We start from the raw sequence: 23495 nt of genomic DNA on the forward strand, positions 1-23495 counted from the left end.
GCCACCCCGAGATGGCTAAGATGCTGGTAGGAGTATAAACTAATATAACTTTTCTGTGTAAAGAAAAAGGACAGTTTCTTATAGAGTTAAACACACATCAACCTTGTGATCTTCCCGTAGGCCACTGACTGGAGCCCAGGTGGCACAGTGGTTAAAGCACCTAGCTGCTAATTGAGAGGTAAGTGCTGCAAGCTCATCCACTGACCCCAGAGGAGAAAGATGTGGCCGCTTGCTGCCCTAAAGATCACAACCGTGAAAACCTTATGGTTTCTCCTATTGATGGAGAGATGAGTTAGAATATTCCACCATCTTCAATAAACACAAAAGAAAGCAACATCAAGAACATCATACACAAAAGTAAAAGGTCATTAAAAAAGAACGAAGGAAAAGGCCAAAGTAGATGGCAGAAGAGACTTTGAAACTTAGTCTTGAATGTAGGGTAGCTAAAGCTAAAGAAAGGATGAAGTAAAAAGGCTGAACAGAAAATTCCAAAGGGAAGCATGAGAGAACAAAGTAAAGATTTATAATGAAATATACAAAGACCTGGAGTTATTTATAGCACCACTTAGCATTTATCAAGCTCAAAAAAATGAAGAAAAAAAATTCAATTCTCATTGCAATATTGAAAGAGTCTGTATGCAAAATACCGAAGGCAATAGGAAGCATCCAGAGAAAATGGCAGGAATACAGAGAGACACTGTACCCAAAAGAACCAGTCAACATTCAACCACTTGGAGAAGTAGCATGTGATCAACATGCGACAGCACCGGAGGAGGAAGCTTCAGCTGCGCTGAGATTAGAGAGAAGCAGGGCTCGAGAGCTGACCGGATACCAGCGGAAAGGTCTCCATGCACTCACACACATACCAACAATCTGCGATGCCGTCAATCACCTAGCCAGTCACCTGGAAGAGATCCTTATCTGTGCCCATTCCAAAGAAAGGTAACTCACAGAATATAATAATATCACATGCAAGTACCATTTTGCTGAAGATCATTTAACAAGGATGGCAGCAGCACAGTGACAGGGAGCTGCCAGAAACTCACGGCAGATTTAGAAGACGGGTATCATTTTGGCAGTTAGATGGCTTACAGCAGAGAACATCAGGGTTTTATTGACTACGCAAAGGCATTCCACCGTGGGGACCAGAATCAACTAGGACGTCCTTGAGAAGCAGAGGAATTACAGAGCACGTGATCGTGCTGACACAAAACCTGCACATGAGCCAAGAGAGGAGTTTGGACAGAACAAGGGAATACTGAGTGGTTTATAATTAAAAAAAGATATATATTCAAGTTGAATCCTTATAGTGTACTCAATTCAATCTGTCTGAGGAACAAATAGCTGAAAAATGGAACTATAAGAAGCAGAATGCGGTGTCAAGGTAGGAGGAAGGCTTAATAACAACCTTAGAGATACAGATGACACAAGCTTGCTTACTGAACACGAGCGGCTTTGATAGGTTTAGAGGAGACAGGTACCAGCTTTATCTACAGCAGAATCTTTGATGTGGAAGGAAAATGTGCAATTCTTCAGTACACATTGGTGAGTACACACGTATAAGATTCCCGTGCATACCTTGCTGACAGGCCAAGCCAATCCTGGCGACAATGACTGGCCTGAACATGCCTGTAGCTGTGATGATGTAGTAGGTTCAGGGAGTATTTCATTCTGTAGTTGTTGACTTATCATCAGTTAACAAGAATAACCAATGTTCTCTCATAGTTCACCAGCTGTTCCCAAACTGTCCTTTATGGAATCTTGTTCTGTTTTGTTTAGGATCCCAGGGTAACCCACTGCATTGAGCTGTCTTTTGGCCTCCCTACTCAACATCAAGAATGGAGGAAGACTTTATTCATATCCTGGTATATGCAGATGAGACAACCACACTTGCTGAAAGCAAAGATAATGCACACCACTCGCTGGTGAAGATCAAGGCTGGTAAGGATTGCACACCTCAAGGTAGTGAAAATCCCAGTCCTCACAAAGTGACTGAGCAATAAGGACATGGCAAATAGGAGGGAAATGGAGTCATCAAGGATTTCACCTGGCTTGAATTCATAGTTACTGTCCATGGAAGCAGCAGTCAAGACGTCTAAGGATGCACTGCATTGAGACGACCTGTTACACAAGGCCTCTTTAAAGTGTTTAAGAGTAAGGACACATTTTGAAGACTAAGGTGCACCAGACTAGAGCCACCAAGGTGGGTCCATTTGCCTTATGTGCATGTGAAAGGTGAATAGGAAAGACCACAGAAGAGCCAATGCATTTGAATTGTGGTGCCAGCAGAGTATGTAAAATACTATATATAGACTGCCAGAAGAACATGTCTCAGAAGTAGTACAGCCAGAATGCTCTTAGAAACAAGGATGGGCAAACCTTCATCTCCTGTACTTTAGACAAGTTACTAAGAGAGAACAGTTCCTGGAGGACAGTACTTGGTAAAGTAGAAGGGAAGTGAAAAAGAGGAGGATTCTAGATAAGATGACTGACACATTTGCTACAACATTGGTATCAAACATAACAATACTTTCAAGGATAGAGTAGAGCTGGACAATGTGCCATTTTGTGGTTGCACACATGCTCACAGCTGTTTAGTTTGACCTCAGTGTTGCAGCCCTGGTGTCAACACATCGTGTCAAGGGGTCTACTCGACCAAACACGATGTCCTTCTCCAAGGACTAATCTCTTTTGATAATATGTTTCGGTATCAAGACACGTGCCTCTCCCCCATCACCCCTGCCTCAAATAGAACCTCAAATAAAAGGACTACTTTGCCAAATAAGGATCCAAAAATATTCAGAAATATTCTCTTTCCCAGAACAACTGTGTAGCCTATGCTGTCCAACAAAGGAAGGCACGCTCCTTTTAGATTGTTGCCTCAGGAAAAAGGTCTAGGAATATGATTTCAAAGCTTGAGTCCCTCTTTCAAACAGCCGAATCCTAACAGTGACAGGGTAAATGTAAAATACACTGGAGGACTATTCATGTTTGCCTCTAAAAGCAAGAGCTGCAGCTGGACTGTCTAGTGAAAATGAATGTGAGTGGTTCTGCCTTCAACAATTTGTCCTGCAAGCACTGAATTTTCTTCTTAAAAGTGTCCACTGAGTTAAAACTATACATTCATTTCAGCCCTTAAGACAAGCATTTAGCATAATGGAAACGGCAAATCTCTATGTACAGCACACAGTTATGTGGGAGTGCAGGTCCCTAGAGGACAAAGAACAGTGATGAAAATGGTGGAATGGAACATTCTTCCTGAAGGAAACATTGAGGAAGAAGTAAACAAAAACCCGAGGAATAGAGGCTTCAAACAAAAACAACCCAGTGTATATTATATGTTAATTCTTTAATATCCTTTCCATAAAGACTTTTATTTTATTCAAGCTAAGGCACTCTCTTTCTTTATGAGTTTTCTAGTTTCCACACTCCCAGGAAAGAGATATGATGATTCCAGTGTTGTAAAAACACAAGACCATGCCCACTTTAGGTCTTTCTATGCCAAGATTATACACAGAAAGTAAAGGCAATTGCATTCTCTCTCTCTCTGGTCGGGGAGGTATTATTTGTAACCCAATTGCATCTGGAAAATTAAAATGTTTTTCTTCCACCTAGGAGTTCCATGGACTCAATATTCGGTCAAATCCGACTGCCACTTAGGAATCTGAAGCCACAGAACAGTTCCAAGTTTTCTGTTTGACCTACAGTTGCTTTACGCACATCTTTTTCCTCTCCCTTGAGATGAGACACAGATATTATATGCAGAGATTAACATTTTTCCTTCAGTCAATGCTCTTTTAAGCAAAACTATTCAACGGTCGGATTTCTCTACTCTTTTTTTTTTCATTCAAAACATCCCAAAAAAGCCTTTATACACTCTCCCATGGCACTCCTTTGATTTCAACACAAAAGAGATAAGGGAAATACTGAATTAAAGTGCTGCCATTTTGCTGGAAACCACTTTTTAGTAGATAATCTCTTGATTGATTTATGCTTTTTCAGAATTATAAGTATGTCATTTTTATCTGGGGTTGATTCAGAAAGTCCCCCTCTATTTAACCATCAGTATATTTATATTAACATTGGCATCCATCTTTGCCTCACATGGGCAACATGTGAGAGTCCATTTAAAGACAATCACATACTGGGCCCAAGATGATCCTCAAAGATTTATAAATAAATGCCACTTGCTAGTCTGTTTCTATGTGCCTGTGACCTTTCTTTGAGCACGTGGTTTTTCAAAATTGACGTAAGTAGGTCTAACAAAGAACACGCTCACAATTACAGCCCATCAAAAAGAGGTCTTGAGCTTAAAATACTAGCTATGCTCTGCGTCACTCTAAAAAGGACTCACGGCTGCATCAATTAGTTGTGTTATGAGTGTAGCACAGCAACACAATAAAACATTCTTTGTGCTACTTTAAAAAGTGAACTACCTCATGTCTCTTTTTACTATCTGAAGGAGGGATTTAAAAAATTCTACCATCAGTTATCTATTTATTGATTGCTATTGGCCCAGAAACTTTATATAGATTATTTCTCTTAATCTGTGGAAGATTCCAAAAAAGATACTATTTTTTATCATCATTTTACAAAGAGAAAAGATGGTCATAAAAAGACTTTGCTATTTGTCCACATTATATCCACAGCTACAGAATAATGAAGCCAGTAGTCAACATGTGAAGATAAATCTAATATGCAGATGCTGAATTGGATCATACTGAGCTGGGCCCCATTCTAATTTACTACTTCTGAATGGTAGGAGCAAGGGGTCTTAGGTATTTACTGTGGTCAGAAGAGACTTAACCCTCACACATCATATATGGATACTACATTTGAAATACACTGAGTCCCTAAAAGCCAAAATAGTTTAAAAATATGTCTAAGTGACAGTTTAGAAAGGTATTTGTGTATAGACATGAAAAAGAGCAGGGGAGAAGAAAAAAGGAAAGGGAAGGAAATGGTCTACTTTCCCCAAGAATCAAGTCTAAAATAGATTCCATTTTTCCTCCCTGACCCCAACGCTTGCCCACTTTCCTCCCTGTTATTAAGATGCATTTTTAAAAATTAACTGTGCACAATTAAGAGTATGCACAAGGCGGGTTCTCTTCAGTCTGGCACGGCACAAACCTATTATAAAAAAAAGTAATACTGTCAACAACTGTATGAGCCATTTCTTATTATAAATCCCTTTCTATCACACACACACATATACACAAAGTTGTACAGTTATTCCATCAAATATTTCGCTGTCCCTGATTTTAGTCTATCATAATTCCTTGGACATAAGTTATAGGTATAACCAATCTTTAAATATAACAGTACAGATACGAGAGTAGAATTTAACATTTATATTATGAGGATCGAGATGTGAACTCTCACAACAACTAAAAAGGAATGCAAAATGTGCAACCGATGCTACTGGTTGCAGTATACAAAACACTGTTAACATTCCATATATACTCTGTTAATGACCCTATATACTCGAGTAAAAGCCGACCCGAATATCAGCTGCGGGCAGATCAGAACGTATCATTCAAAGATACAGAGCAATAATATAGAACTGGATAAGAAATTTAAAATTTAAAAATACAAAACAGTACAGATTAAGGACCTCTGCCTACAGAAATATGGCAACTTATTCAACAACCAACTGCAGTACTGTTCAGGGTAAGAAATATGGAGATGTTAGAACGTTAAGCCAGGTCCCTCACAGGATTAGTGATAAAGTAGCCCAGCTGTGGCTTGTTTATAGCACAGCCTGGTGCTGTACATCACACCCCAGGGTGTAAGAAATGCCACCACCACTGCAGCTTTCCGCCCTGCCTCCTCAACTTCCAGCAGAACCCACATCATGAAAAACTCAGATTTCAAATTCAATAGCAAATATGAATGTTTCCCTAAAAACTAGTTATTTCTGAACTCAGATCACAGACTGAAGAGATCATACAAGGATTGTGTAAACTGTATTTTGGGAAAAATCAACCAATTCCTCCTAATAAGGAAAATGCCATAGAAGTTATTTTGATTAACTCCCTAAAGCCTAAAACATTGATTGACCTTTACTGGCAACCTTTGATTGGATATTATAGTGCAGACCCTCAGGAAAATTGCTATTGCTCCTATTCATACCACTTGATGAAAAGTATTTAAACCAGTTAACAATGGTACTCATAATTCAAAACCTGTAATACACCTCCCCCCACAAAAAAAACTAAACAGCTAAGATAGATACAGAAACAATCCTACATGGTTACCTATTTTCTTAATAGTCTAGCACACTCTATTAAGCATAGAAATGTATTAAATAGTAAGGAAAGCAGTACCTGCAATGCTGTGTTTAAAGGCTGTATGGAAGGGAACGAGCAAGCCTTAGTCAGTTGTCCTAAGACAGAGCCCTCCATATTTCTAAAGGATCACTGCATTTTGTAGACAAAGGCATTTCTTATTTGCCCACATAGTTCCTGCAGCTTCCATTTTGGGGGTGCTTTATTAAAAAGCTGGTTGCTATCCTATTTTCTTCAATGCCGACTTCCTGACTGCAACAAAATATCATTTAAATAGACTAAAGCATTCAGCTAAGCTAAAGAAACAAACAAACAAACCCACAGGATTCCGATAACAGAGAGAGGGCCATTAAAAAGACACATTTAGTTATCTTCAGTCAGAAAGAAAAGGCTGCAAAGAACATGCACAAGGAGGAGAGCAGAGACACATGTAAACATTACACATATTTCACCCTCCTCCTTCAATCCCAATACTTTCCAAAGCAATATTAAGGTCTTTCCTTCGCTCAACAAGCCATTCCAATCAATTTAATTTTCCTAGCCACACAGCACTCAAATATTATCTTCAGGCACATACAACTTCCACCAGGCCAATCAATACCTGGATGCTCCTGTGTCAGCTTAATTAGGCACCTTGTGCTTGCAGTGGCATATCTAACAGGGAAAAGGGATTCTGCATTGCTGAATGATGCCTAGCAGAGTCTTGAAGCAAGGGACCTTGATTGCATAGTTCCTAATAGCATACTTTTCAAAGTTCCTCCAGCATACTGTCGCTAAGAGATTTCAAACTATTTTAGGGAAGGAGCAGAGATGTTGCTACTAGGTAACTACTGCTAATCACAAGGTGGGCAGGTCAAACCCACAGGCTGCTCCATGGGAAAAGATGAGGCTGTGGTGCATATGTAAGAGAGTTAAAAACAACAAGGAATTGAATACATGGAGACCTCGTCCTGTCACATCATTACTTAACCATCTCTAGAGACCTAACTTCTTCCAACAAACAGAGATTTTAGGAACTTCATGAGAGCTTTTGTAACACTTCCAAGATAACAAAGCAGAGTATCATATATATTTGTGTACAAGCCGAGCTTTTCAGCACATTTTTAATGCAGTTCTTGTCGTAAAATTAGGTGCCTCAGCTGATATCTAGGTCGGCTTATACTCAAGTATACATAGTCTATAAGCAAAAAGTAACTGGTATATACTAGGAGCCATACAAATGCATGCTCCCTATTCCTAATAAAATATTGTAACCTAAGGAAGTTCTTTATAATGAAAATGTAGTTGGCTCTAGCAATGACTTTATTATTGCATAATTTTCGTTAGTATATCATAATCCTATAAAATTTATTAAAGCATATTCCCCAGACTAGGTAGATTTTATTACAACTAAACTCTTTCCAGAAACCCATATAGTTCTTGCCATTGGTGTTTTTTGTTTTTAAATTCAAAGTAGAATTTAAAAGTATAACTGGGTAAAACTGATCTTGGTAAAGAAACAATTACATTAAAATAATAATGGCAGGAGGTAGAGTGTATGCTACAGAAGAATAGTAGTTGTGAGAAACTAACAAACAATGGGATATAAGGTGGCCAAGTGAGAAACAGAAAATTAAAGGCTGTGTTGGAAAGGCTAGGAGATCTAGATAATCAGAAGAGAGTGAACAGGACAATCCAGATCCATGAGCAGCATTGAGTACATGTTCAAAAGAGGAAGGAGAACAGATAGTGCAAAGAAGAATCTTTCTTAATGTACTAGGTCATTTGTGCTAGTAAACAAAAGTAAGGTTGTAAAGAATCACTATGCCAAGTTCTGGGTGAAGGGGAAAACAGCCTTTCAGTGTAAGGGGTAGTTTAGACATGATACCTTAAAACCAAATACAGGAATAAAGAGCAATCATGAAAGACAGAGAGAAAGGAATGATTCCTAAAATCGTATGTTATTATACTATACTTATTTAAGTGAAGGAGAAGAGTCATATATAATAATTAATAAACTAATTAATTACTACTAGATTAGAAAGCTGAGTTACTGTTCTATCAATTTTTCTATAATATTTTTACTTAGAAGTTAGTATTGGTTTTTCTTTTTTTCTTTTTCAAATCACTTTATTGGGGGCTTGAACAACTCTTATCACAGTCCATACATACATCCACTGTGTCAAGCACATTTGCTGCCATTAAGTATTGATTTTTCATATATATGTGTGTGTGTATATATATATGTATGTATATATATACACCATAGTGAATGAAGGGGGAAGTGCAGAGTGGAGATCCAAGGCTCAATTGTCGGCCAATGGAGATCCCCTCACAGAGGGGTTTAGGAGAGGAGATGGGCCAGTCAGGGTGCGATGTCGTACCAATGAAGAACACAGCTTTCCCCTAGATCGTGGATGCTTCCTCCCCCCAACTACCATGATCCGAATTCTACCTTGCAGGACTGGATAGGGCAGAGGTTGTACACTGGTGCACATGGGAGCTGGAGGCATAGGGAATCCAAGGTGGATGATACCTTCAGGACCAGGGATGTGAGGGGCCATGCTGGGAGAGTGGGTTGGAAAGGGGGAACTGATTACAAGGATCTACATGTGACCTCCTCTCTGGGAGATGGAAGGCAGAGAAGGGGGGGGTGGAAAGGGAGACTCCGGATAGGGCAAGATATGACAAAATAACAATCTATAAATGATCAAGGGCTCATGAGGGAGGGGGGAGCAGGGAGGGAGGGGGAAAAAAAGAGGACCTGATGCAAAGAGCTTAAGTGGAGAGCAAATGCTTTGAAAATGATTAGGGCAAAGAATGTACGGATGTGCTTTACACAATTGGTGTATGTATATGTATGGATTGTGATAAGAGTTGTATGAGCCCCTAATAAAATGTCAAAAAAAAAAAGAGCTGAAAGAGCTCCCAATAAAATGATTTATAAGGGAAAAAAAGTATTGATTTTTCTGAAAGATCCTATTTGACAGTTGAGATAGAATGTAATGTTCAAATGAGGTAACTCAAATTTCATTCTTCAATTAAATAGATTAAACAATTAACAAGTGCAGATATTATACTTATCAAAATTTCCCCTAATTTTTAGTCAAAACCAAAACATACAAGTTGGAATTACATGTACATTTTAAATTTGATATAAACTTTTCTGAAGGACCGGGATCACACAGAAGTAGAAGCCATCTTTGTCTCTTTCCCACATTTCGGATGTGTAAAGATCAAGGGCACCTGGTAACAGGTGGATAAAAGGATCGGATGTACTCCATAAAGGGCACAAAGCACGAAGATGAAAAGAAGGAACGAAAGGGAAGTGGCAAAAATCAGATCTCACAAAAAGCATTATTGTTATTTGATGAATAAGTCGGAGTGAAATACAAGGGAACAATAATGATGAAGGAATTTCAGGTGAAAGAAAATGGCAAAACGCTGTATTTAGTAAACTCGATCTTGAATTCATGGAATGGTACAGGCAGGGTGAGGCTGTAGTTAATAAAATAAAATAAATTAATCCATTCATCAATGTAATAGTTTATATGGTTTGCATTTCTAAAGCTATTACCCTGGTTCACAAATAGAATGCCAAATTGGCATAAACATGCCTTCACATGTGTTTGCTGAATATAAAATGTCAAACAAATTATTAAAGAAACACTCATTATTTGAGACTAAATAATTAAAAAGTTCATAATGGTTAAGACTGCATCACATCATGTCTTCTAGATAGCCTGAATATTTCCCCACACTTGTAAAATCTAGCCGCTGGCTAAATTTGTATTGAAACCTTCATTAGAAACTAAATTTCAAATAGATAATTTTATTGTTACCAGCAACTCCGAAACTAAATCGCCTTTTATAGTCGAAATTACTTTTGTTACTAGATTGAACAATTGCATGTGGGATAAGTGGTGGCAGCGGCACAGACGGTGATGTGGAAGTGCAGTGTGGCTGAGGGCTGGGGTACTAGCAGCTTAACTAACTGAGAAGAAAGTAAGTAAGGCTTGTCATTTTCTGGTATTGTTACACCAGATATTGAAAATAGGAATTGCCTCTAAATATTTTAAGAAATAAAGTATACATTTACTCTTAATGCAGCTTGAAAATATGCTGAGCAATATACCAATTAAAATAGCAAGAGGTAAGTCTAAGATAATTTAATGGGACTCTTAGAAACACACACACCATTTTTAAAAATTCTGTTTGTATTTATAGAAGTGTTTCACTGTTAAAAACTTGAGGGCCAAGCTACAAGATGGAGCACGGTGGAAAGAACATTGCTCCCTCCCTAACAACAGTATAGCTTGATAACCACAAAATAATCACATTTCTTGAACCTTTTAGAGAACTAAGGTCACCGACAAAACAATACTATGGGGACTTCAAAATTTTTCTGGGAAAATAAAATGAAAAGATGCAAAGAGTTAAAACTGAGTGTGGACTACCTTGAAAGTATGACTATACTATGGCGTTGTTTCAAAGGTTTATCTACTTATAGTCAGGGAAAAACCAGAGAGAAAGACTGACGTTCCGGAGGGCTGTAAACATAGGGTATGAGTAGGGTAGGGTATGAGTAGGGTAGGGTATGAGTCGCAGCCGCTTAGAGCTTGTTCTCCATGAGCACCACCAGGGACGACCGGGAAGAACTTTAAGAAAGCTTATGGGAGTGGCTGAAGAAGGGGACCGGCAACCACTGTCCAGACTACTGCATCTTTCTTGTGTCGCCCATGGAATACAAGGACTACCCCACAACGGAAATAACAATGAAAAATGTAGTCTGAGGGTGAAAATCCACTATGGTCAGGGAGGAGAACTGGAAGTGAAAAAACTATAACCTCAGTGAAAGGCAGAAACAATTGAAGTTTATACTCCCGAGACTCAGGTTCACAGGAGCTGACCTTGGACTATTAATCAAAATAGAGACTATCTTTACTTTCCAAACCTCTCCAACAAATGATTCAGAATGGATTCAACCGCAGTGAGTTTGATTTGGTTTGCTACGAGACAAATTCTTTCTGGGAAACAGTGCAAAAAAAGACCCAAAGCCACACTATGCAAATACATTGAGAAAAACAATTCACAGAGAAATTATCCTAGAAAACTTCATAATGTTGTACACTGAAGGTGACCACTTAACAAGAAAAAATAAAAACAACCCAAATCACGGCTAGATTAACACAGTTCCCACACTGAAGGCCCAGCAGAAAGGAGGACATACTCATCCTCAAGCACATATTTTAGTGTCAAAATGTAGCAAGTCCATCTTTAAAACAAAGCAAATCAGAACAATCCAGAGCTATGGGACAGAATCAAACAAGCTAACATACACATGCTTAGAATCCCAAGAGAGACAATAGGCAGGAGAAATACTTGAAAATGCAGTGGCTGAAAATACTCAAAACATCACAACAAACATCAAATTACAGATGCAGTAAATTCAGAGAAGTCTAATTAGGCCAATTACTGGAGAAGCCCACACATGAAATTGCTGAGATTTAAAGACAGAAAATCTGAATGGCAGTCAGAGCAGGAAAAAAAACCACTTCACCTAGAGAGGAACTTGGAACTAAAAGAGTAGGGATCACAGCAATGTACCCTGAAAAACCATGTATAAGAACTAACATAATATGTAACATCTTCAAAGTGCTTTCGTAGGGGAGCAGGTATCAAATCAGAATTCTCTGAGCAGCAACAATATCCTGTAAACCAAGTAGTCTATGGGAAATGCTCCAGGAAGTTCTCCATGGAGAAGACGTATGCCGCAGGTCCGAACCTTGTACTTAAGAGCAGCATGGGAAACAAAACGAAGATAAAATAGCATTCATCGTTTTCTTATTTTCCATTGCTCTAAAAATCTAATTAAAGCAAAATGAGTAAGACTGAATTGTGATTTTTATGTAAAAGCAAAATATATAGCAACTGCAGAAAGGATGGCAGGGAGAAATTCTTACACTACACTTGACACAGTACAATATTACTTGAAGATATATTTGGGCTATATAAAAGTAGGTACTGTAAACTCGATTGCAATCACTAAAAAGAAACTAGGTATAAAAAAACCCTACTACCATTGAATTGAGTTGATGCTGACTCCTACAGACCTTAGAAGACAGGGTAGAACTGCCCCTTTGAATTTCTGAGACTCATTGTTTACAGGAATAGAGAGCTCTTTCTCCCACAGAGTGGCTGGTGGTTTCCAAAGAAAGGCCTTGTAGATTGCAGCCCAAAGGGTAACCACTAGGGCACCAGGGCTCTGGAGTTAGGTACACTAAGTCAACGGGAAGAACAGTGGCAGCGTAGTAGTTCTGAAGTAGGCTGCTAATTTCAATCTGATTTTAGCAGATTGAAATCACTATTTCTTGACGAAAGTATGAGGCATGAGGATCTCTACTTCCCACAGAGTGTTACAGTCTTGGAAAACCAGAGGCCAATACTGCTTTGTCCTACAGGGTTGTTAGTTGGAATCAATACAATGGCAGTGAAGTTCTGAATGATAACTTTAAAAATGGTCAGTTAAACACCAGCAGTCAGCAAGATGTACATTTTGAGCCAACCAAAATGTATGCTGCTAGCAGTGCATCAACAAAATACACAAAACTGACAAATCTAAAAAAGAGTAACAGATCTAAAAATAAGATTTAAATTCACAGTTTGGAGACTTCAAGAGCACTTTCTTATTAATATGTCTGCTTTCGTGAAGATTTATATTCTTAGAAAACCTATACAGAGTCTTTATGAGTTGCAACTGATTCAGTGGCGGTGGGATTGGTTTTAGTATCATAGATGCGACAATAACAACACAAGAGAAGCAGAAAGGAAATTGTAGAGATCAGAGTTTCTACAGTTTACTGAGTGTGTATTAGTACTAATCTGAAGAAGAGTACTCATTAAGAAAATAACATTATAATAAGTTAAAAAAAACAACAACACCCGAACTATAACACAGATTAGGGTGAGGTATTAAGAAGCATTATAGAAGGGAATACAGGAAAAAAATACAGGCACGTGTAGAAAAAGACAAATGTAAATCAACCACACAATATTGACAGTAAATGTTACTAAGTCTTTAGGGCACTAACCCACCTAGGGGGAGAGTACTGAAGAAACAAAAACCAACCAAATAAATAAATAAAACAAAAATAAATGTGAGTAGTCTAAACGTAACAATAAAAGGACACAAATCACTAAACTAAGAGGTGGGGGGGAAAAAGTAGATCCAGTTGTACGCCATCTATCAGTGACTGATCTTAGATCTCGGGAGAAAGGTGAGGCTTTCTACTCCTGTAAACATTTACAGTCTTAGAAACCCATAAGGGCAGTGCTCTGTCATATAGGGTCACTGTGACTCAGAACCACTAGATGGCAGTTAGCGGAGCAGATTTAAAACTAAGGAGCTCTGGGGTGTGACTAGGAGTCTGAATGGACTTGATGACAGTGCATTGTTTGTCTTTTGACTTTATGACCTAGTGTTAAGTGAATTATTCAGCACAATAGTGTACTATGAAGGGATATAATCCACGGAAGCACAAATGAACTGCCAATTAAGGCACTGGGGTCTGAGTGGCATAGTGGTTCCCTGCTGGGTTGCTAAATGCAAGTCTAGTTCTGGTAGTTTGAAACCACAGTCAGCTCTTTCAGGAGAAAGATGAGGCTTTCTACTCCCTAAAGAGGTAATTATCTATAACTTATCAAGGGTTTGTGAGTGAGGGAAGGTGGGTGAGGGAGGGAGAAGAAATGGGGAGCTGATATCAGGGGCTCAAGTGAGAAGAGAATGCTTTGAAAATGATGATGGTAGCGTATGTGTAAATGTGCTTGACACACTGGATGACTGTATGGATTGTGATAAGAGATGTAAGAGTCCCCAATAAAAGTATTTTAAAAAGGGTTGAAATTAAATAAAAGGAAAATGATATACTAAGCAGTATATAAATATACAACAGTATATAAGTATAACAGCATACATACATAAATATTATATTAGTATAAAAATTGTATGACCAGAAATAGTAAAGATAAAGGGTAATGACAAGAAAGTCAATATCCATCAAGAAGCTAAAAGAATTATAAATATATGAGATGACTTCAAAAAGTTGATGAAGATATTCCATCATTTTTCATTCCCACAAACTATTTGAAGGTCCTCTGGTGGTGTAGTGGTTTACATTATGGACTTCTAACCCCAAGGTCAGTAGTTCAAACTACAAGGAGCTCCACAGGGGAAAGATGTCACGAGTTACAGTGTCAGAGAAAGATGTCAAGAATTACACAGACTCAGAAGCCCACAGGACAACTCTACTCTGTTCTTATAGGGTCCCTAAGAGTAAGAAATTACTTAGTGGCTGTGAATTTGGATTTTTGGTTTTAAGTATATATATTGGACAACAAAGCACAAAAATACATAAAATAAAAACTGACAGAATTAAGAAGACAATATATCTCTACTCTCAATAATTGATAGAGCTACTACACAGAAAGTTAGCAAGAATATAAAACACTGCTAAATGTTATCAAACAAATTAACCTAATTGATATTTATAGAATATTCTGCCAAGGATAAGCAGAATACATATTTTTTGCAAGTGCACATTTAATAATCACTAAGATGGACCATAAAACAATCTTTACAAGCGGCCATCTAGCTCAGAAGCAACAAAGTCCACATGGAAGAACACACCAGCCTGTGTGATCGAGTGGTCCCAAAGGGATGTTACCAGGCATCAAAGAACAAAAAATCATATCATTGACTGCACACCTCCATGATAGGATCGCTGAAGACAAATGGGTGCATAAGCAAATGTGGTGAAGAAAGCTGATGGTGCCCGGCTATCAAAAGAGATAGTGTCTGGGGTCTTAAAGGCTTGAAGGTGAACAAGCGGCCATCAAGCTCAGAAGCAAAAAAGCCCACATGGAAGAAGCACACCGGCCAGTGCGATCACGAGGTGCCAAGGGACCAGGTATAAGGCATCATGCAAAAAAAACCAACAACGATATAAGTGTGTGTATGTATGTGTATATATGTGTATATGTATATATATATACCATATTAAATGAAGGGGGAAGTGCAGAGTGGAGACCCAAGGCCCAAGTGTCGGCCAATGGAGATCCCCTCATAGAGGCGTTTAGGAGAGGAGATGGGTTAATTAGGGTTGCGAGGTAGTACCGATGAAGAACACAGCTTTCCCCCAGATCCTGGATGCTTCCTCCCAACTACCATGATCCGAATTCTACCTTGCAGGCCTGGATAGGACAGAGGCTGTACACTGGTACATATGAGGGCTGGAGGTACAGGGAATCCAGGGTGGATGATACCTTCAGGACCAAGGGTGTGAGGACGATGCTGGGAGAGTGGAGGGCGAGTGGGTTGGAAAGGGGGAACTGATTACAAGGATCCACATGTGACCTCAGCAGAGAAGGGGGGAAGGGAGACTCCGGATAGGGCAAGATATGACAAAATAACGAGGTATAAATTACCAAGGGCACATGAGGGAGGGTGGAAAGGGGAGGGAGGGGAATAAAAACAAGAGGACCTGAAGCAAGGGGCTTAAGTGGAGAGCAAATGCCTTGAGAATGATTGGGGCAGGGAATGTATGGATGTGCTTTATACAATTGATGTATGTATATGTATGGATGGTGATAAGAGTTGTATGAGTCCCTAATAAAATGTAAAAAAAGAAAAGAGGAGAAAAAAATGATTAGGGCAAAGACTGTACAGATGTGCTTTATACAATTGATGTATGTATATGTATGAACTGTGATAAGAATTGTATGAGCCCCTAATAAATTGTTAAAATTAAAAAAAACAATCTTTACATTTAAAAGAAGAATCATTTATGTTCTCAGACCACAGCAAAATTAAAATTTAACAAAATAAAGATAATTGTAGAAATCCCAAATGTGAATATGAAACAATAACATACATTAAAATAGCTCAAACATCCAACAGGAAATCTAATATACATACATATATATGTTTATGTGTAGGAAACGCAAGCAAAAAAATTTTAGAGACCGAAGTGCATTTTTTTTTTTTTTTTTTAATTTTTTTTTATTTTATTTTTTTTTTTAAACAATTTATTGGGGCTGATACAATTCTTTACACAGTTCATACATATACATACATCAATTGTATAAAGCACATCTATACAGTCTTTGCCCTAATCATTTTTTTTTCTCTTTTCTTCTTTTACATTTTATTAGGGACGAGACCGAAGTGCATTTTAAGAATTTTTTGTATGGATGTGTTTTTTAGGAGTACATAATAGGTGATAATGAATAGGGACTATATAAACAAGACAGAGTTTGCTATATGTTTTTTTGTTAATTAATGTATTCATTTCAGATGCCGGACTAATGAACTTTAAAATTTCCTCTTGAAAAGCTCTTGTTGATTTTTCTTTCAATGTCACACAGAACTATGCTAGCTAGTGACTAGCTGTCATCTACTTCTTTTTATTGATGCATATTGATTCTCAAAGAAACCTCAAAACATTTTTAAAAAGAAAAATAAGGAAGAACTGGGAACAAAGTGCTAAGATGTTATGTGCTTTGGCAGAATTGAAAACAACTACGGCTTGACAGCAAACCAGCGGCCATCTAGGCCAGAAGCAACCGAGCCCACACGGAAGCAGCACACCAACATAGGGGACCGTGAAGGGCAGAGGAGACCAGGTCTCCCACAACAAAGGCGGGGGAATCACATCACCGTGAATGAGGGGGAGTGCGTGATGGGGACCCAATGTCCATCTGTAGACAGCTGGACACCCCTTGCAGAGGGGTAGTGGGGAGGAGATGGGTCACTCAGGGTTCAGTGTAGCAACAATGAAACTCAAAACCTTCCTCTAGTTCCTGAACGCTTCCTCCCCTCCCAATTATCATGACCCCAATTCTACCTTGCGGACCTGGTTAGACCAGAAGATGTACAGCGGTGCAGTAGGGATCTGGGAACACAGGGAATCTAGGACAGACGAACCCCTCAACACCCGCGGTAGGAGTGGCGACACCAGGAGGGAAGGGGGTGTATGTAGAAAGGGAGAACCGATCTTGGAGATCTATGTGTAACCTCCTCTCTGGGAGATGGGTGAGGGGAGACGCCGGGCAGTGTAAGATAAGATATAATAATTATTTATAAACTATTAAGGGACCAGGGGGAAGGGGGACGGGGGAAAAAAAGGGAAACCGAGCTGATTCCAGGAACCCAAGTGGAAGGTGAATTTTGAGAATGACGAGTGCAACGAATGTATAAGGGTGCTTTGCTCAATTGATGTATGTACGGATTGTGATAAGAGTTGTATGAGCCCCAATAAAAAGATTTATTAATAATAAAAAAGGAAAACAACTACTTTCAATGAAAGGATTCACAGTCTTTGAAAATTTTATGAATATATATGTATATGAGGGGGTAACCCCACCCAAACAGAAAAAGCTCCGCCTGGCAGAGCGTTCATAGTAGGCATTTTTCCAGCTAGGTGAGCATCCAGCAACTAGCTGAGTTAGTGTACCCAGTGGCGTTGCCTGACAAGGTTCTCTCTGGTCACAGTGAACTTTTTCGTAAAAGCAGTTGTCCTGGAACCTTGTTTTATTGTGATGGCTGATTTAAGAGAACAGCATGCAGCTGTGAAACTTTTCCTGCTCTGGAAAAATGCCGCAGAAACTGTTGTGATGTGGAACGTAGCTTACAAGGACGCACTATGGGAAAACTCAAGTGTACAAGTGGTTTTCTTGTTTCAGAAAAGGTGAAATGTCGCTTGATGACAAATCTCATACTGGAACTTCCTGAATGGATGAAAATGTTGATTTGTAGTGCATTTGTAGTTCATTCCATCAAGTCAGGCTGAATCATGCTTTCTATTTAGTGGTTCTGACAAGATAACATAACAGTGTTTGACAAGGAAAAGGCCTGATTTGTGGCAGATGGGGGATTAGTTTCACCACCATGACAATGCACCTGCACATGCAGCCATCTCAGTGTATCAGTTTTGGGCAAAAAACTGTATGCCTCTCTTGCAACTCACTCACCTGACCTCGCTCCATGTGACTTCTTTTTGTTTCCACAAATGAAGAGAGACATGAAAGGACAGCGATTTGAGGATGTAGGAGAGGTAAATAAAAACCGAGGGAGGTGTTGTCAGCCATCCTGACAGATGAGTCTGAAAAATGTTTCCAAGAATGGAATGGCAGATTTGACAAATGTATTAAGTATAACGGAGAGTACTTTGAAGGTGATGGGGTTGTTTTGTAAAAAAAATTTTAATACACAGCTTTGAAAAAAAATCACGTTTCTACGGGACTACCCCCTCATATATACACAATACATTCATGGTTATTTAGAAAGTAGGTACATACACTGTTTTACTTCTCTAAAATGGTTAGACTTATCCTAGTGAATGGTTTTTTTAAAGCTTGATTTTGCTTTAGTAAGACTTTAAAAAGAGGTAAATATATTTTTTGCACAGGAACTCTGCAGGGGTGGGGAAGGGGTGGGAATAATAGACAGAATTAAGAGTGATTTCTTACCTCTAAAACCTCAACTCTGCATTTTAATCCATTAATCCAGTTAAATTGGTTTCACAACATTTAAAAAGAATTTCTTTAAAACTTACTAACACAAAACCATACTCCCAAGAATTACTTAGCAGGTGGAATATTCTATTCAGGAAAGGCAGTTGGTAGGAAGAGGTACATTGATATAAACAAGTCAATAACACATCTTATTATTTGAGATACTACATTTGAGTCAATCCTCAGGACTATATGAATATATGAAAACTTGTCAGTACAAATCCACTAGTAGATCCATGATAGAGAGACGTGGCAGTCTGGTCTGATAAAGATTTATATATTTGAAAATCCTACTGGCAGTCCCATGCTGTCCTATAGATGCTTAAGAGCCAGACGTGACTCGAAGCCAATGGAATTGGTTTGGTTTTTGGTGTAACAATGAAGTAAAAATACTCAATAAACAAATAGTATGGTAAAACAATTTTCCTACTTCCTTTGAGAGATGCAAACCTGAACCTTACAGCTAAAATTAAACCAAAAGAAAACAAATTTAAAAACCGGATGAAAATTGTCCACATGTGGGAAACTGAGAACAGGGAAGAGAATGTATGCAGACAAATCCTTTATGCTCATCTATAAGAAGTCTGGGAGGCAGGTTTTGGTGGAGGAGGGGTCTTCACACTTCTGAGTATACATCCCAGTCATTCGCCTAAGTAAAAGTTGTTCCCCACAATGTCCGCATGGGCCAATTTTAAGATGCTGCTCACAAGCATATGGCTGCTTACTACGCTCTTGAAGGTTAACTGCTTGAAAGCTACCTGTCTGAAGGCTGTCTGTCATGGAGAGCAGTCAGACCCTACTGTCTGTCCCACTCCCTTCAGATGAGGAGCATAGACTGTTCCCCTGGAGATGAACACTGGAACACTTAAAGTCAAGCCAGCTCAGGACAATGACCAAGGGTAGGCAGCCATCTTAGCTCTAGAACCCCCCAACTTATTAAGTATGTACTTTCCTATCACATGTATGCCTCTAGTGCCTCCTATTCTTATTATGTGTATACCCCTAGCTCGCCCATAATCCTCTACTACAACCCCTTCCTGTTACGTATGTGTGTGACATGGCTTGCATGCCTGAGATTACATACACTCGTGAGAGAACTCTGGTTCTAGTTGCTAGGTAAACATGTGCACGTCCTGTCTGTTGTTCCTTTAATTTACCCTTCAATTATACAGTTGACCCATTCAGTTGTGAAGGCTGGACCTCAACACCCATGAGTATTATTATTCACTGAAACACATTGTAACTGTATTTTTTTGGTAACAGACTCTATTATATTTCCCAACAAGGATGTCATATTATCAATATTAGTCCAGCAAAAATTCATGTGGAGTCAGAAGATGCAGGCATAAGAAGATCTAAGATCTTGACCTTTTCCCACACAAATGCCAACAACCCCAACTAGAAATCTATACTTAACTCCTGCTCACTGCCATCAAGTCTATGCTGACTCATAGTGACGGCATGTGGGTTTCTGAGACTGTAACTGTTAATAGAAGTAGAAAGCCCAGTCTTTCTCCAGGGAGCTGCTAGTGGTCTTGACTGCCGACCATGCGGACTGCAGGCCAGTGTAACCACTATAGCACCAGGAACTCCAAAACAGTAAGCAAAAATAGCAGCACGGATCTGCAAAAATGGGACAAGACAAGGGTGAACTATATATACTTCTCTAAGTACAAATTTAGGTCATAGGACATATGCATACAGATTTGACAAATGATAAAAATAACAAATGGGAAGAAGGGGCAATAATGAAGAGAATTCCTACACATTACTGAATTTAAGTTAAAATTTAAACCTGGATTTGTAACTGAGATTGTAAATATAATCCTCAGGGTAAAAAAGAACCTAATTTTAAAATACACAAAGAGAAAAGAAAAGAAAATCAAAATGTCTCACTAAAAAATATTAACTCGACACTGGAAGAAATGAGGGACAATGAGTCAAATAAAAAGTGGCATACTTTCTTCCTTAATATCATTAACATAAATGAATAAGTGCACCAATAAAACTGCAGAGTGGCAAATGAATTTTTTTTACTCTTTGCATGAATGTCAGACCTTAGAATACAAATAGGCTGAAAGTGAAAAGATTGGGGAAAAAGTTCTATGCACATGGTAGTCAAAAGAAAGCTCGGGGTAGTGATTTTAGTATCAGACAAAATAAAATTTAAGTCAAACTGTTTTAATAAACAAAGAAGGACATTTGCATAATCATGAATGAGCCAATTCATCAAGATAAAACAATCATATATACCCTAATATCAAAACCCCCAAATCTGTAAAGCAAACACTCAGGGAATTAAAGGGTGAAACAGACTGTTCCACATAATAGAGATTTCAATACACTCCTTCCAGTGAAGGACAGCACATCTAAAAAAGAAGACCAAGTAAAAAAACAAAAACAAGACTGAAGAATAATGCTGCAAACCATTAAACCTAAAAGGTATTTGTAGAACAATTATAAACATGGTATGAGGTGAAATCTGCCTTCTAATTTCACAAGGGGAAAGAGGAATGTTATGTGGCAGAGGTCAGACAGGTCTCCATCCTCTTTCCCCCTTTACCAGTTCTGAGACCACTACCCTGACCACAGCGCTCGTCTCTCTCTGCCTCCTAACAGTCCCTCGCAGTGGCCACACAGACCAGACTTCTGCTGATGGGAGTGTTGCCTTACCATTCTCTACTAGATCTCCTCCACTAACCACCACGGTTATCCAGAACTCACAGGCAACATTCACAATGAAAAGGTCTATTAAGGTAGTTAAAAGGTTGCAATGCCAATGAGAAACGCTCAGGACAATCATTTATCAAGACATGTTACAAAGTTCTTTCAGGTCTGTTAATAAATGCTCAAGGGACATACCACTCCATTTGTATGCTATAGGGCTGTAAGCCTGGAGGCATTTAGTTCACGCTTTATGGGTCAGCAAACCCATCTCTCTCAGGAATACCCCCCTCCACAAGCCAGCCTCCTGCACAAAGGCGCTCAGCTGTACTGATTCCATGGTCTGGGAAGTACACGACTCTGTTCCACGTTCCGGATCCTGGTTCTGCTGTTGCTGCTCCTTTGAGGCTATAGCTATCTTATGGATCCAACAGGTTAACTACACAGGGATCTCAGGTCCAGAGGATGTGACTCACTCCAGGTTCTTGCTGATAACGAGATCCCTCCTCCAGCTTCTCCGAGGGCTCATTTTATATACCCATAGGATGGCACTGCATTTCAGGGAAGCCTATTTACAATTATTCACAGGCAAATCTTATCAGCATCTTCCCCTGCATTACCAGACCCAGGCAGGGCATTATATAACTTAATGCAAGTACAACAGGATTATTTAGAACAAAAAATGTTCAGGATTTAGTTATTCAGTTATGTCAGCCTCTTCTCAGTCATATCCACAAGTGTTCTTCGCTCTGTTCTCACACAGTCATGTGGTGCCTTGGCCTCTGTCCAGCTTGGGCAGTGTTGGAAAGCTCTTTCAGTGCTACTGATAAAAATCTAACTGGCACTCCACATCATGATAAGCCACAGCCCAAAATATTCAGCTCCTGCTCCTCAAATACAGTGCATGGAGGTACCTCGTTCCGCAAGGGAGGGTCCTGTCTGAAGGCATTATACTTTCCTGCTCCATGGGCTAAAAGTCCATGGCTGTCTTGGGCTGCTGCCACTGTTTCTCCACCACTTGTCTGGGGTCACACCTCTCTGTCTCAAGTATAAAAGAAGTTCAGTGTGCAGAGATTTAAGGGTCCAAAGGGCATGCTCCACTGTGGCTCTTCTTTCTTTCTTTTTTATTAGTTGGGATTTAATACACATATATTATATCATTCCATATCTCAATTACATCAAGTAAAATGTACAATTGTTACCGCATATTTCCAAACATTCTTTTTCCACATGGACTCCTTGACATCATCTCAGACTTTTACTCGACCACCATCACCATACCTCACCTCTCCGTTCCCCTTATTCTCCTTGCTGTCCCTACAGGTTCAGCAATCCTGGGTTTCATATAACGAAAACTAGAAAATAACACAGCTTCAAGAGGGTGACCTCCACTGACATAATATCTCTGAGAGATACTCTAATATGAACTAACAAAATCCAAAGAAAACAAAACTACAGATAATTTTGGAAACCTGATCAGGTCCAGCCAGCATCATAAGGGGGGCTGGTTTACTGACAAAAGTTTTAACTGCTCCGGTCACATTTCTGCCTTTGATCTTCTATACTTCTCTCTCCCAAACACTCTGTTTAGTGACCACTTTCCTCCATCCCTCAATTTTACCTAGGGGGTTGTTCTCTGGAGGCGCGGTTCCTAGGTAGTTCCACAAATAAATCTTGGGATCCCAATGTCATCCATCACCTTTTGCACACTGCATGCTCACAATTTAGACTGTGACACGGATCCCTCCTTTGCCTTCAGATTCTATGGATTCCAGTCCTTCAGTGACTGATGATGGTGGGCTTCTTCCATGTAGACTTAGCTGGCATCTCACTTAGATGGCTCATTTTGTACCCAAAGTGAAGGCAAACAGACCAATCTCCACTTTAGAATCCACGTATCCAACAATCTACGCAGTCTCTCCTCTACCTCCCAATTTGGTAGCAGTTACACAGCTTAAAGCTGGAAGAACCACATCACGTAAATCACCGCACTAC

At 39.3% G+C, this 23495-nt stretch overlaps 1 protein-coding gene and 1 non-coding gene across 3 annotated transcripts in view; both read right to left on the reverse strand.

Moving 5' to 3' along the window:
• The window catches only part of COP1 (COP1 E3 ubiquitin ligase), a 199783-nt gene that overhangs the window by 14784 nt on the left and 161504 nt on the right, over positions 1 to 23495 (reverse strand). The window lies entirely within an intron of this gene.
• On the reverse strand, positions 6347 to 6478 carry LOC142437891 (small Cajal body-specific RNA 3). Its single transcript, XR_012782393.1, has one exon.

The sequence above is a fragment of the Tenrec ecaudatus genome, chromosome 1 (genome assembly GCF_050624435.1).
Source record: "Tenrec ecaudatus isolate mTenEca1 chromosome 1, mTenEca1.hap1, whole genome shotgun sequence".
NCBI lineage: Eukaryota > Metazoa > Chordata > Mammalia > Afrosoricida > Tenrecidae > Tenrec > Tenrec ecaudatus.